General features: G+C 41.5%; 1 protein-coding gene across 5 annotated transcripts in view; it reads right to left on the bottom strand.

The window, feature by feature from the left end:
- Positions 1 to 13,866, bottom strand: part of nckap5l (NCK-associated protein 5-like) — a 51,463-nt gene that overhangs the window by 16,738 nt on the left and 20,859 nt on the right. For 4 of the 5 annotated variants that reach the window (XM_024292306.2, XM_024292310.2, XM_024292308.2 and 1 more), the window contains exon 2: positions 10,017 to 10,102. The gene's annotated coding sequence lies outside the window, so the exon portion shown is untranslated. Of the gene's footprint in view, positions 1 to 10,016; positions 10,103 to 11,882; positions 12,186 to 13,866 lie in introns of those variants that run through there. The other variant, XM_024292307.2, reaches the window with a different exon arrangement.

Here is a 13,866-nt window from a genome sequence, read left to right as displayed (position 1 = left end):
AGATGCAGGATTACGGATTCAGCTATGATTAGAGTTCAGAGGTGAGTTTGAATTCTCAAAAAAAAATCTGTCCCGTCTCCTTTTCTTGTGATCTTTTCCTTGGATCCTATCAGCAAACGTCACAAGTCGATTGAGAGAAGACGGAAAAGATGCCAAAGGAAACGGTCAAAGGAGATCGGGGATTTTGTAGTTTGACTCAATCTGTCCTACAGCTTCATAAAAGATGAATCAGTGGATAAAAATGACGTCACTCGGTAGTTGTGCTTCAAATAGTGATACAGCACCAACATGCTAAACATGCCAACATTTAATCATTGATGACATGAAATACTTTGCTGCATCAAAATAGATCAACGTGCAGATAAATCCAGAACTCCACTTGAAAACATTGAAGAAAACTGTGTATATAATTGGAAACTAAGTCAGGGATGAAAGGTTAAAGACTAAAAACCTCTTAAGTGGAAGCAGATCAATACATTAGGTTTTTATTTTATCAACAACAGCAGGAAAGTTCCTTCATTGATCGACTTTAAAGCATAAAAGCAATTTAAAGATTTGTCTGTTTTTGATGCTTTCTCAACTTTATCAGTTCATTATGTTTTCCTGTCACAAAGGATGCTCCAGTGTCCTCTAATAAAGAAGTCTTGAAGTTGAGTAACGGCATCTGGCAGTGCTGGAAAAAAATTTATATCACGACATAAATTATGTTATATTACAATAACGATATATATCACGATATACCACAATAAAGTATATTTTCAGTTATTCTCTGAAAAAAATTAACAAAAATGTCATCAATTACTTTTCTCTGACTTTGTTTTTTCATTTAACATGTAACTGAATCGTCACAAATGGGAAATATTTTCTTAAAAGTTCAGCAATAAAAATAAACAAAAAAGATAGAAGAGAAATGGACCAATAAACACGTTTCTATCACCCACACGAGATGTATCGTCATGTTGGCAGGCACTAGCATCTGGGCTTAAAATGTTCTTCATTTGAAACGTTTCACCATCCGTCCAACTGGTGAAAGGAAAAAGATCCAGAGTCCATCCAGATGATTCAGCTTCATCTGGATGAACGAGAAACTTCACCAACATTTAGCAAAGATAGAAAGAGAATCAGATCTGCTGCTTTGCAATTAGCTGAACCTGAAGTCTTTTTCAAAAGGAAATGTCCGGTTATTTTAGGAATATTTTATTCAATAAGTATCCTAACATTTCAAAAAAGCAAAAAGAAGAAAGAAAACCAGGCTGAACAATAATAGAGACTTCAAATAGGAAACACTCAACAGACTAACAATAACACTTATCTGACTGATTAAATAAAAAAATAAATGTGCCATTCTGAAGATTGGTTGTCAAATGTTCTGCAGACCGATAAGAAATCCAGCTTCAATTTTGGTAAATATTTACAGCAAGGTGGGGCAAAAAAACAAAAAACAGCCAAAAATCAAATTTGTAGGGCTGGGGATCAATTATAATTTCCAGAAACGATTTGATTCAGATTTTTTTTTATTCTTATGATCCTTCAATTCAATTCAATTTTGAGTTTACAAATTTATACACATTTGTTAAGAAATACATTAATAATCTACTATGTTTTGAAAATATTTATATTAATCTGATATAGTATACAGTATGTGAATACTGTAAAATGTATTAGTAAGATTGTTAATATACAGTGTTACATTCTTTCTCAAAAAGAGAAATTCTAAATTTCAGATCGTTAACATTGTTCTGCCTCTCCTGGAGGGCGTTTCAGTTTGGCCACTTTTTTCGAGAAGAAGAAGAAAGTATGAGCAAAAAAACAGTGATTAAGACCACAAATGGTTACTTTAAAAATATTTCCTAAAAAGTTTAGAATGTTCGTGGCTGTGAGTTTATAGAGATGTTCATTTAGTCAGCAATGTGCATTTAAGTCAACCGAGCGTTAGCATTAGCTGTCCTATGGGAAATTCCATGAAACATTAGCAACAAGCTAGTGGACTTTAGCTTTTTGTGCTAAATCGATCTATATTTTTATGAGTCAATTATTGATCTGTTAAGCTTGAGTCGATTCAAATCAACTTTATCGACTCAGCCCTACAAAACGACAACAATAAACAGGCTGAGATGTGGAAAACGTTGATGATGGATGACATGTAAGTAGTTTCACATAGGAAGACAATAATTATTAAAACATCTTTTAGAGGAAAATGAATGAATGAATTAATGCCTTTATTGTCATTGTAGATGCTACAATGAAATTTAGGTAAAATGTAGAGTTTCTGGCGGTAAAACTCAAAAACACTGAGGAGCAGAAAGAATGTTTGTCTTTCTCTAGTAAATGATGATGAAACAGGGAAAAGGATGAGAACAAAGTAAAAAAATATAGTTTTTTTATATTGCTTTGTTAAATAGGCCTTCCACATGCTGAAAACGACATTTCCCAAACTAGAGCCTCAACACAATGAAACGGTCAAAAGGCCGAGACCCGCTGATGGGAACGCTCCCCTTCAGGACATCAGCTGAGCTCTTCCGGGCCGCGTGTAACAGGAGCTGTTTGCAAAGCATTTACAGGAAGATTATTGAACAGCAATGACTGTGAGGCCTCCTGGACAAAGCTGAGCAGCACCATCGCAGCACGGGCGGCTTAGTGAGGCCCGATTGACTCAACACGGTCAGATGTGCACGTGTAATGGAGGGCTGATCAATGAAGGCCGTCTGAGAACGGAAGCAGATATTCCCCATCCGTTTGACCTTGGCTGCAGGAGTGATGGAGAGTCGTTATAAATACCAGCTCTTTCCACTAATGCACAGCAGAACTGCAGGCAGAACGGCCAAGAGGCTGGAAGAGATCGGTGGGTGTTTAGATGTTCACCGCGAAAACAATGAGGTTGACTACGAGACAGGAGAAGGTTAAACTTCTCCTGCAGGTGAGCTGGTGTGTCACAGAAAGATAGCAGCATTGTGATTTCCTCCAGAGGTTAGTAGATCTTCACGGTTCAGATGATGTCTGGATCTATGTTCTGTGAAGACTGTCCTTCATCCAGGTTGGGTCCATTGCAGAAAACGTTTTTAAAATCTTCATCTGGACTGGTTAAGTCTTCAAGCCCCTCTCTGATTCATTCTTTGATTTATTATTTAAGCGTTCCCAGTTCATTTAAGTATGATCATACTGTTTTTAGCCAAAATCAAAAAACCCGTGTCGTTTTCTAGGACATAGATGCAAATTTCCTATGAACTATTGCCGCTCTGCAGAAACTGAGTTATGGGTGGGACCGTTGTGGACTCGAGTGGATTCTTCATCTACTATGGTTTCTCAGCAGCACAGAAACTTGGAAGGTTATTAACTTTATGCACAGATTTCCTACTACAATTCACTTTTCTTCATACTTCATGTTTTGTAGATTTGAATATCTCTTTAACAATCTGTCATAGTCAGCCATGCAAATGTAGAGAATGTAGAGATTTCAAAATGAACCCCAACCACCACCAGAAAAGCACAAAACTGAGTCATTGGTGTTTTATTTGTAACCAATTGACAATAGTATTAACAGTTTTTTTAAATAAATTATTAGTCTAAATAATTGGGTCAAATAGGGATTTTAGGCACTAGAATGATTTCCGACACACAGATTGCAGTTGCAGTTTTTCTCTGTGCTCAAGCAGATTTGATGGGTTGTCTGAACAGCCGGAGGATACGGCAGATGGGAAATTTGAAGTAATTTCTACGATGAGAAAAGTTGAAATTGCTCCATTAAAAAAAAAAATCAGGATATTTGACCAGAGATAAGGGTTTGGATCATTTGATTTACTTTATTGTCCACGCAGACAAAATCTAAAAAACAGATCGATTTCTACTAGTTTGTTCTTTTTCTGTTAGTGTAGACATTAGATACAGATCTGGTTCTGGTTCTGGCTCTGCTCCTTGGAAATTTAGATTTAAAGACCAACTCAGATGAAAATTGTGTTTTTGGGTTTGTAAAATTGTCCCCTTTATTTGAAACTTGGGAAGCAAAAGATTTTGTGGTTTAACCCAAAATCTAACCCTTAATGTGGTGATAGTAAACCAGGAAGGAACTGGGTCCCATTTTCAGAGGGTTGTGGGTTTGAACTCACAACCTCCCCATCTCAGAGGTGACACTCTGGGCCACTGAGCTGGTTCTTGTTTATCAGTGAGGTCATTGTGGAGGATGTTATAAATGCATGAATCATTTCTAATTAATATGTCTGAACATCCACTATGAAAAGCATGTAAGAATTGATTAAAAAGCGCAGGATGTGGAACAAAAACTCTGTATTAACTACTTGCTTGAGAAAATTCTTCAAAGACCCACACTGATAAAGATCATGTTTTTAGTGTTTTTAACATGTTCTTGTGACATTTTTTCTGATAATGGAGGGCAAATATTAAAAAAAATGACCCTTAAATTGCATTTCTGGGTATTTATTTATTTAAAAAATTGTAAATTAGGAGCAGGTGAAAAAATGTTGTTTCAAAAGGGCCATTTGTGACGTAGAAAATATGCTGGGTGGGCCACAAGCTCCCTGCTCCAAGCTTTCAAATACGAGAATATGAAAGGAAGACGGGGACCTGGCTGCAGACAAGATGGCGCCCAGACATCATTAGCCAGAAGCGGAAATTCCATACATTTTTAGAGTGTTAGCATCATATACTAAAATTTTACATGCCAGCGCAAAGTTGCTTTTCTCTGCGAATCAGCTGATTCAAGTTAATGGCGTAAAGAGTTACAGTATGTCAAAGACTGTAGTAGCCTTTGACATAGACACCTTCAGTGTTAAAGTCCCCTATGACAACTTTTTTAATTTAAAAAAAAAATGTTCCCAGTAGTGTTTTAATTATAAATATGACATTTTTAATCAAAATCCCACAACCTAAATGTCTTAAAAAGCCATTTTTCATGTTGATCTGAAGCCTCTGTTTCTAAAATGTCCTCTGAGGGGTCGTGGCTTTTGGAGCTGAGGTGACAATGCCAGTTGAGGTCTTTTGGTTCAGACAAATAAGGTCTGGAAGCCAACTCGTCTGCACCCAGGTACTCTGGGAAAGAGAAAGCGGTTCTAAATGCCAACTGTCCTGCCCACTAATCAGAGGTGAATTTCTAATCAACTCTTGCCGCTCCGCAGAAATTATGTCAGATAAAACGGTACAGATCTTTTTTTATTTTGGCTATAAACGGCATAATCATGATTAAAAGACCACCGGGAACACTTTTACAAGAGATCAATAGATGATCAGAGTCGATCTGAATCTGACATAAAGACCTGAAATGTGACTAGAACTTGCTAAAACTGAGTCATGAGTATCTCTGGATCTGACAGCAGCCTCTATACCGTGTCCAGTCTACACGCCTGCTGTGGTTTCTCTTCATTTGTCGAGTTTGAAACCGTTTTGTTGGAAGTCTTGGTCAAATCCAACCAAAGGAGAAAAAAAAGAGGAAAACAAAAACTAAACTCCAAAGAAACGTTTGTGTCTTCCTGTTACCTTACATTTGTTTAATATTCTTGGTGCTTTGAATCATATTCGCTGCAGCAGAAACACAGAGAAGAGTGGGGGGTTGGAGGAGTGGGAGGGAGAGTGCTTCTGGCTGCTTTCTAAACTGCACAATTGTCATGAGACTGTGGTTTAGAGGCTGCGAGTGGCCTGAAACTGCACACAGCGGCTCATTGACGGGCGGAGAGGGGGGGTTCGGCGTGCCTCTGAGGGGCTGCAGTGCCAGCGAGCTCCTTCCACTGAGCAGACTCGCTGCCGCTGGTGCCGTCAGGGAGAAACCACGAGGGGAATGCAAACAGACTTAATGCTGCTGCGCTCTGCTTTTACCCACCTACCATGGAGGAATGCAACACTCCGAAGACATCAGTATTCATTATGGAGAGCAACTCAGGATGAAAACAACTCTCCGTGTTCGAGTGGAAGGAGCAGAGACCGGATCTCTCTGATACTGTAAGACGGCAACAATGAGGTGTCAGCTTTTACGCCTCATTTCTGACCGAGTGTGGGTCTGGGAGTAAAGTGGAAGTCCTTTTGTTCCGATGGGAATCCCCGTAATCTCAGATCTGCATCCTACAGCTTTATTTAGAGCACACTGATGATAATAAAGATCGTTCTTTTGAGTCAAATACACAAAACATGTATAATCTTTTAAAGCCTGATAGCAGCTTCACTACACGTGTTCTTTGAACTGCACAGCTCCATACTACATGTCCCTGCATTCACCTGAATGGGGAATTGCACAAACAGAGCACTGGTTTCCACATGTCTGCATTTATACAGGAATCCTGATGATCAACGTAAATCTAAACTGGAAAAGAGGAAAAGTACTAAACTGCTACACTTCAAGACATCATTATTGTTAGAGGGCATTGAATGGTAAGGCAGCTTGTTTAATGACCAAATTACCACACAAACTGGATTTCTCACAACTAAATATTTAATAAAATCTTCAACACAGCTAGCACGAGCTAGCATGATCTCTATAAAAACTGATCTTGATCTGAAAAATAATGGTTATTTTTTAGCATTTATGAAAAGACTTCACTCTCGAACTTTCTATTGGAACTGGTCTTCTGGAACATGCTGATTTCTTTGTTGTTTTTCTGTTAGCTGAGGCTGTAAATGAGCAGCATAAATCAGATCCACAGCTCTACAGGCATAAAGACATTGCACTGCAGGGGACAAACCCAGATTTGTTCCTCAGATTATCAATTATAATGCGAAAACTAAAAGAATATCATACCAAGATTCTACGGCTTAGATTTCTGCTTGTAATGGCAGTTACAAAGAATTTAAATGTTCATAAATTATAACAGTGACTAATCTGGGATCTAGCAGGTTTTACTCTCTACTTTCATCATTAACTCGTGTTTAATTTTCTTCTTTTTGTGTGTTTTGACTTGAAGTGTCTGCTTGCCTTTGTCTTAAAGGAGCTAAAGGACAGAAAGCTGGATCCTCTGAAGTCTCCATCCATCATCCATGACTTAAGCCACTTTTAATGGGAAGCTCAAGTCCATTTAAACAGTAAAAGTTGAGCCCATCACAAGCAATCCACCCCATACTGACTCCTAAAGCCAAGCTGGAGTTCTCAGATTCAACCCATAGAAATGATGGGAAAACATGCACAGAACACAGAGGGGGCAGGATGGGATTTAAACCATCTGGCTGTAGAGCAAAAGTCTAAACCATCAAAACAGAGAAACAGAAAAAAAGAGAAACATAACTAGAAAGACAAACAAATAAAGAAGTATACACAAAAAGCAAAGAGAGCAGCAGGAAGGTCAAAGATAAAATGAAAAGTTTCTGCCCAAACCAGGAAAAAAAGCCTCTTAACAAACAGAGAGCACAGAGACGGCGTGTCCACGGTTTAATGCTCCAATCACTGAACAAAACAGCAGGGATCATGTGCTCTCCTCCAAGCCAAGCAAGCATGTGGCCCTTTTGTTCCTGCTAAAAATGACTCGAACAGATACCTGCGCATGAAAAATGTGAGCTGCCGGGACACTGGGCTGCTTTCACCGGCAAACAAATGCAAAGGAACCTGAAACCAGAAGCAAACTAACCTGCCTTGTGCGGTAAACAAATAGCCTTAGAGTCCGTCAAACAAATCACCCAGTGGTAACTTCTGAAAAAATGCTGGTTTCTGCTGATTGAGGGTGTGATCCACCACCAAAGAGTAGGTTTTTTTTTTACCTACAATGAACGCTGATTATACACTAAATCTGTATTTAACCATCATTACTGATGTAATGTAACTTTTGTGTTTTCTGGGCTTCTAGCTTCAAAGTAAAAAACACGAGTTTTAAAGACATAAGTCTGGTTTATTCCTTCAAATGTAAAAAGTGGTAGATTTTTTAATCTATTTTACACTATGCCAACAGAAAGAAGGGTCTTGACTTTTAAGAATTTCTTTAAACCTTTGAGGTTCCTTCAGTTTAGTCCTTCAGCGTGACCATCTTCAGATGATTTATGGAGGTTCCTCACTGAGATTTTTGTATGTTGCAGACAAAACAGTGGTTGATTACACTAGCGAAGTTAAGTTGTAATTTCCCCTTAAATAATAACGTTTTGAATTGAATTGAGATTAATTATATTGAACTTTACATTGGAGCAGACTTGTTCCCGATCGACAAGGAACATGTCGCACTTTCACTGATATAGTTTAAGTTACAGTTACTCTTTAAGCTTTAGTCCAGGGATGGGCAGCTCCAGGCCCATGTTCTCCAACATACCCCGCTCTGGCATGTTCTAATTGACTGGACACACCTGAACAGGTAATCAGTGGTGAGTAGGGCTTGCAGACATAGCAGCCCTTGAGGCCTGGAGTTGCCTATCCCCGGGCTCCTATTGCAAGTGTTAAGGCTCAGGTGCGACACGGGAGCGGTCTAGCTGAGGCAGATGACTCCCTTTGGCTACAGGGTGGCTGCAGCCATAGGCGCAACTGCAAACCTCACAAAACTCCAAACTCACGTAGATTCACGCAATAACTCACCATTTATTACGATTAAGGTCGTTAATAACCCCAACGTCACAAAAAGTGCTGCGACTCAGCTCTGGTGTCTGGTGAAAATCTGAACCCAACAAAACGGATTTGGAGAACGGGAGAGCCTAGAGGTTGAATGTAGTCGTATACAGAGGAGGTTCTTCTTGCACTTTTAAAGTTACATAAATACTCCGTGTGAGCCATAACGCTTGCCGTAGGAGCCTGGGGTCAGTCACAACTGCCCTTACAGGAGGATACGGGATGGAAAAATGATCAAACCTGTATGGGTATGCACAAAATATCAAGATCGTAGACCGCTAGGTGAGCTTGTTCATGCACATTTCTTTCTGTAGGCATGCTGCGGGTGTCAGATTGTGCCAAACACTTAAACAACACGTAAGTAAGTGTGAAACACGTTAAATGCAGGTGTGTCGTATGGATTTTTAACTGTCTGAATCCCCCCCAAATCCTTAACAAGGAGGCTGTCAGTGCTGTTCATGTATGCAGCCTGACTCCACAAAAGGAGTGCATTTGTGTGGGAGTCTTACAGGCGTCCTACAGCATTTACATATCACCTCCACACCTCTTGCATTAAGCGTTGCATCCGGTCAGACAGCAACCAGTATTTGCACCTCACTAATGACTAAAGTGTGGCGTGAGGACACCTTACAACAGCATCACCTGGATGTCAGCAGTGCGTGCAACTTCCACTAATATAACAAAAATTTTACGATACACTTCAAACACTTAAGATAATGTATGTTCCATTTTCATGACGTCTTAAGGTGTCTGCACAAGCTTTAACGCTCCTCTTAAGATGCAGTCACTCTTCTCTATGACCCTCCACAGGCTCAGACAACCCAAAAAATCCAGGTCAACCCCCAAACGGGTGAATGAGGCTAAGGCAAAACTGTCCTGAACCTCATGGAGTTTACCAGCTGCTAGTTTTGGGAGGAAACGCCTCAAACAAACAATAACCTGACAAAAATGGAGCTAAAAAAAGGAAGCTAGTCTGGTTCATCCTGTGACCGTCATCATTCTACTGTCTGGCGAGACATTTCACAACCTTTTTCCTGATGTGCACTTCCTCAGATTCCTTAAGAAGTCTTTAAGCACAACCCCTATGGGATTTCCTGCCACCGTTTTTTTTTTTACTTTCCATGCAGATAAATAAACTGCATCAGAGTTCACTTGCAAGACAGCCAAGACCCTTTTATAGGCAGCTCGACCTGTTTTTTGTTTTTGTATTTTTTCCCTTCTGAACTCAGATCAGGTATGTTATAATGGTTTTGCATGCGTTGAAGTAAAATTCGTGTTTAAAAGAAGAAATATAACTCACAGTAGAATTGGTTCTGTTACTGATGCCAAACACAGACTGCTTTTGTGTTCTAACAATCAACCAACAATCACGAACACTAAAAACAAGTCAACCTTTCTGCTGACCGAAACGATCATCGGATTTATTAATATGCTCCAAATCAACCGGGGAAAAGATGGGTTACATTTTGTAAACAAATAAATCTGGTTCTCGTCTTACCTGGGGGTTGGGATCTCCCTTTGTTTCTCCTGGAGAAGTGGGTCCTCCGTCAGGCTCCTCTGCCTCCCAGCATCAACACTGCAGAGCTGATGGAGACAAACGTGTTTTAGTTACCCACCCTCCTCTCTCCTCTCATGCATCCCCAGCGCATCTCAAATCATAAGACATAGACCACAAGCTCGTGTTTTAAGGACGCACGTTGAAAAGTTCAGCCGTGGAAGTTTTGGTGGATCGCGGCTGCTCTGCCTCTTCGCCGAACAAGGAAACCCGGAGCAGAGGAAGCTGCCCTCGGGGGACACCAGCACTTGGCAGACGCCAGCCCGGCAAGGACCGCATGCCCCCACTCTGAAATCTCTCCTCCTCTCGTCTTTCCTTTCATCTCAGAGTCATTGTGAGCGTAATGAAAGAAAGACTCATGAATAATTCAGTAGAGCTTAAAACTCCCTTTTTGCGTATTTTCTGATAACACAGATTGCTCACTGATGCTGCAGAATATTGTTTAGTTTTCCTCTAATGTGGGATTCCCAAACAGAGCTGTTAATTAGACTGGCTCTTTACAGTTCAGACCAGAAATAGGACACCACCTCCCACTTTGCTGCAGCATCTCATCTGCCGGGTTGTGTTTTTTCTTCGGTCTGGAGCTGCAGGTTAAACCCCTGTTTCGTAAGGAAGTCTATTTAGTACCTGGGTCTGATCGTGCCAAACTGAATTAGGATTAGAGGTGTTAAGCATCTGCCCACTCAATCTGGGTTTTAACAGCAGCTAATCTGATGTGGCCATCCTCTCTACACCTAGCTCAGAGAAACTAAAAGGCAATCTTTGATCTTCAGAGAACTTACAAGACGAAGGAGTTTCAGGAAAAACACGGTGGGTTGATCTGAGTCAGACTTTCAAAGAGGTTTGATATGATGCTCAAAACAAGAATGGAATAAAGGTTTTGGATGATAAGAAAAAAAAATCAAAGGCTACTGCAGCTGCAGCAAAGAGAGGAAATGCACAAAAGCTTCTTAAATCATGTCAGTCGCACTCTGAGGGATTTAGCACTGGCAGGGCCGTCTGAGGATATGTGAAACAGCAGCGTTTCCATCTGCCAACCTGGAAGGACTTGAGTTCTCGCTGTGCAGGCAGAGTGTGAGGGTGGGAGATGTAAACAATGAGACAAAAACCTTAACTGTGTAAGTTAATTCAGGTCAAAGTTATTTTGCAGACGCGCGGCGTGTCATCAGGACAGATGCAGATAGACATCAAAGAGGAGGAGAGACGTGGGTGAGACAGAATCAGGATGATGGGCTCCCTCAGTGCTGCTTCCTGTCTGATGTTTGGCTATACGAACCGAGACGAATCATACCCGAGCAATATTTGGAATAAGGAGCGGAGGCAGTGGAGATGGGGGGAAGGGACGGAGGAAGAGGAGGAGGGGAGCCTCCTTCCTAAAACAGCCTGAAAGAGTGGATTTTCTCCATCCGTGTGAAGTACAGATCCCCTTTCTAAGTGTGTGCCAGGCCGTCTCCACACCCAAGCATCATGGGGATGATCGCCAGCCCCCCCCTCCTCCATTTCTGACATCAGGCTCAACCGCACGCTGCACGAGCCGGACCGCCATTCAGTCCGGAGATTTATGACACTTTGTTAGCTGCTACCAAAACAGTTGCTGTGCTTTTGCTCAGCAGAAATGACACCACGGTTCTCCTGTCATGAGGGCTGTCCAGAGTATGAGCCCTGCAGCAAAACTCAGCCCCGACCACCATCAAACACCACACTGCTTCCCGTTTAGACTGAGCCAAAAGCCCCCAAAACATGACAGCTGGAAGAATAAACACATAAACACTGCATCTCCCTGTTTCCAAGCCCACGCTGTCAGCTCACCTTCCTCCTTCTTCTTCTCCTCAGTCATCCAGGGAACGTCAGATCTCCTCCCAGCAGAATGAAGGCACCACAGAAGAAGAAAAAAAATGGGACCACAACCTTACATTTTTGCTTTCCGGCTGCAGCGGAGAGACGCTTCCCCCCCCGTGTTGAGTGTCGTCACTTTGCGAGCGTGGCGAGGAAGCCGGTTTCCTCTGCGCTGCGGCTACAGCAGGCCTGCCCTTGGGCATGTGGGCTGGAGGTCTGTGCTGTCGGCAGAGGCTGCCATGTCTCCCATTGTTCCAGGGCGAGTGAGGCAGGCTTCCTACCCCAACAGACCCTGCCTACTACAACAGCTGTGGACCAGCCCCCACCTCTGCTGCTCTCCTCCTCTTCCTCCTCTTCGCTACAACTCCTGCCTCTTAGCCTGCGCCGCTGTGAAACATTAACCCCCCAGCTGCCGTATCGGGCCACAAAGAAGGCGGAGAGGGGGGTGTTTCAAAGGAGACCCAGCCACAGAGCGGACAAAGAGATGTTGCAGCGAGAGGATATCCGCCAGCCCGGCTGAGCTGACAGGAGATCTGCACAGAGCCATTCAGTGCCCTAGAAAGATGACCGGCTCCGTGCTAAGAGGATTGCCTTTCTCCGTCACATTGGTCAGAGATGAAGTGTGCGAGTCCCAGGTGACAAGCAGCACATCGTTCACCACTCAACTAATAAAACACTTAAAAAAAAGGATGATGCTGGCAACAGATAAGAGATTTGTGTGTGACGTCCCACTAAAATGAGCTTCAGCAAACATGTGGCTCATAAATTAAAACATACAAGTGATAAGGGAGGCAGGGTCCTCCAACTACTGCTGCATCAGATCAGGCAATGTCGGGGGTCTCCAACCCAGACCACCGAGAGCTACCACCCTGCTGGTAAGATGAAGGAGCATCAAAGATCGGGGAAGATAAAGTGAACTCCTATTGACTGAAAGTTCATCAAGTCTTAACCTCCTTTATGAAACAACAATGGATTCCAGGCAGGGTTCACACTCTGCTCTCACCAGCTTGTAAAGGTTTTAACAGACATCCTCAGTCTCTCCACATGATCCTGTTGTCCTGGACCGTCTAACATCTGCTGTCCTCGTTCCAGCGCTCAGGCACCGAGTGGAACACCAGTTCCCAAAATGACGACAGTGTGAGGATCCTCACAAACGCAACCATCACATCATAGCAGTAGGTCAGCACCATATAGGGAAAATTAATGCTCAATATTTCAATGAAAAAAAAAAATGCTAAAACATAATTTTCATTTCACTGCTGTTTTATTTAAATAAAAGTCAACTTAAACTTTAAATGACATTTGTCTTCATACAGTATGAGGCATGAAATTGGTCAACGATGTGAAGGGGTCCATCCGATTGGTCGAATGCGTAAAGGGCTCAGTTTAGTTCGTTAAATACTTTAAGCTGCCATGAGATTGTTTTAGTATGTGTGCAAACATTTAACGTTATCATTTATCACAGTTTACAGCATCTTTTGCAAATTGTGCATCGCACAGGTAAAGTTGTGATACAATTTTAAATGATTCTCCAGGCCTACACAGAGTGCAAATGTACTGGTAATTCTAACAGTACCAAACACTTCACATTTACTTGTAGTATTTTACTTTACCCAGTGCTAAAACTAGCTGTTTACTTAATTTTTTCTCGCTTTCATGCAACTTTTTAATTTTTTTTTAAAGTCCAGTTCATTAGAGCAAACTTTTGGATCTGTGGGCCACAAAGGAAGGGTCAAACTAGGAGCAAATGTGTGGCGTGTTTTGGCAATCCACCTCAAAGGCATCCAAATTTTGATAAATAAAATTAATATATTTTACAACAGAACATTCTGGGGGGTTTATTTTTTTCAAAACTGTGACTTTTTTCTCATATTAATGCCAACTCCACCAACTCAAAAATTCAAGAAATCTGCATTTATGTTTTCTTGGAATGATTGGAAAAATGGCTGCCAGAATT

This window comes from Oryzias melastigma, linkage group LG7 (assembly GCF_002922805.2).
Source record: "Oryzias melastigma strain HK-1 linkage group LG7, ASM292280v2, whole genome shotgun sequence".
Lineage (NCBI taxonomy): Eukaryota > Metazoa > Chordata > Actinopteri > Beloniformes > Adrianichthyidae > Oryzias > Oryzias melastigma.
The sequence above is the reverse complement of the archived record's forward strand: the minus strand, read 5'-3'. Positions and strand labels throughout refer to the sequence as shown.